Source organism: Vombatus ursinus, unplaced genomic scaffold (assembly GCF_900497805.2).
Source record: "Vombatus ursinus unplaced genomic scaffold, bare-nosed wombat genome assembly UNPS02014821.1, whole genome shotgun sequence".
Lineage (NCBI taxonomy): Eukaryota > Metazoa > Chordata > Mammalia > Diprotodontia > Vombatidae > Vombatus > Vombatus ursinus.
Genome location: NW_020954599.1, coordinates 28,725,664 through 28,728,273, shown reverse-complemented (window position 1 = coordinate 28,728,273; position 2,610 = coordinate 28,725,664).

The window sequence follows — 2,610 nt, the reverse complement described above, 5'->3', positions numbered from 1 at the left end:
TTCTTTCTTTCTTTCTTTCTTTCTTTCTTTCTTTCTTTCTTTCTTTCCTTCCTTCCTCCCTTCCTTCCTTCCTTCCTTCATTCATTCCTCCCCTCCTTTCTCCCACTTTTGTAATTGTACTTTAGAGGTCTTGGGGTTGGGAGAGGTTTCTGAAACACTCTCACAGTCAGCAGATCAATATTTTGATATGTTCTTATTTGAAGTGTGTAGTACTTTTTAACAGTGCTGATCTCTTGGCTGGAAGCCCAGAGGAAGTTTCAGAAAAGGGGAACAGGGTGTCTTGATTCATTCTATCAAATAAAACCCTTTGACTTTTTCTTTTTTTTTTTTTTTTTTACAAAAAAAGCTCATAGGCCTTCTTAACATTACATATATATATATATATATGTTATTAGATATCCATGAGGGACAGTCCAATGACATGCCATGAATGATATTCTATCTATGTACACATTGTCATTAGAATGAGCTGGAGTTGAATTGCTATTAACAGCTGTACAGCTGTCCTACACCATTTGACATCTACCCAAGAAATGCATCTTGGCGCCACTGAGAATTCTTTACCAGGCAGATTAATATCTAAAATGTGTGTCAAATGCAGTGGAATCACGGCATCATTGTACCCATTCATAATGTTTACAAAATGAGTATTGAGTTTTCTTTTCAAATGCTGGGATTGATTTTTTCCTATGCCTCTCATCCCCACTCCCCTTTTATAACACTTTTATAACAACTATAAATAAGTTGCAGGGAAATGCCTCTTCTGCTGTTTCACAAGGCTCTTCTTATCAGGCCAACACAGCTTTTGCATACCTAAATGCTTTTATTTTTTATGTCCATTGCCAGAAACATTAGTGTTTCTGTTCTGAAACAGCTGAGGCATTGTGCAGTTTGATACAACGCCTGGAGAATGGAAATGACTTTATCCCTTTTGCTCTGCATCATGAGTGCCTCGTTGTCTATCAGACTTATCAACATGAGTAGATTCATCAAATTCCTTGAAAAAACTCTAAAAGCTCTTCAAAACCAAGACCTTACTAGCAGCCTAATGGTCTGCTTCAATATCCCTACTAGAGGAGCAATTGAATATTTACTTGAAGTCCTCTAGCCATGGGGACCTTCCCAACGTATTTCTATTTTGGGAGAGTTCTAATAGCTAGACTATTACCCTTTAAACTTGGAATGTTGTTGTTGTTGCCGCTGCTGCTGCTGCCGCTGATGATGATGATGTCGATGATGATAGTATTTGTATATTGTTTATGGTTTGCAGATCACTTTAAAATATTATCTCATTTTATACTCATAACAACCCCTGGGAGTTAGGTGCTCTTAGTATATTAATTTTATAGATGAGGAAACTAAGGCAGGTAGCCATGAAATGACTTGTCCAGGGTCACACAGCTAAGATATGAATTCAGGATTTCCCGACTCCAGGTTCAGCATTTTATTCACAGTGCCGTGTAGCTGCTCAGAAACCTTGATTATACTGGTCCCAAGTCCCTGCCCCCAACCTCATTTACTCAGATCTCAATCTCTACAATTCAGACACTGGTCCTGGAAAGTTAACAAGTACCTTGGTAATAAATGTTTCTGAACTCATGGCTTATCATGAGTCCTGTTCTCAAAGTGTTTTCAGCTCAGTAGAACCTTCAGGCATAAGCCCAAACTTGTGTTCCAGTATGTTAGGCTTTGGAGAATCCAGTGTCACTCCTATGTCATGATGAAGCATCAAATAACAGTTTAATGGAAATCTTACATTGAGACAAAATTGGCCTTTCAGGCCAACCAGGTCAACTAGTTGGTCAACCAGTCAACTGGTCAACTAAGATAAAGTCATTGCCTTTTGTACTCTACAACTCATGAATTTTAGTAATTAATGATACAGATCATATATCTATGAGCCTTTCTGAGACTCCTTTTTCCCCTAGTCTAAACATAAATCTTTTTTTTTTTAATCGATCATGTATGTGACATGACTTCAAGTCACCCGCTATCTTGGTTTTCATCCTCCTGATTGCACCAGTTTGCTAACGCCTTTCATAAAATGTGGTACCTCAACCTGCACACAATGTTCTAACTATTCTCTGACTTGGGGCAATTACTAGAGAATTAAAGTATGATTTCATTGCTAATATTATATGAGAGAAAAATTAAAACTCAGACTTTAATAAATTAATTTTATTTAAATAATTTATATTTTAACATGTCATTTTTAAAATTGAGAATCAATAAAATGGTGCTGGTTAGTTTGAATTCTAACGATGGCTTTAAGTTTTTTTTCAATGTGGGACAATATTATTTTAATGATGTACAATAATTCTTACATGTACTGATCTTACTTCAGTGGTCACAGTTTTAGGGGCTTTATGAACTTATTTCAATGCCCCACTGAAAAGTTCAAAGAGTCTAAGACAATTTGAATGCGGTTCAATTTAGTTGACAAATATTTTATTTTAATAAAACATTGTCATTCCTTCTGTTTATAATTCATAATCACATAGATTTGGAGTTAGAAAGGACTTTCAAAGTCATTGAGTCCAATTCTTTCATTTACTGATGAGGATAGTGAGTCCCAGAAAGGTTAGTTGATTGAGATTACCCAAGTTCCAA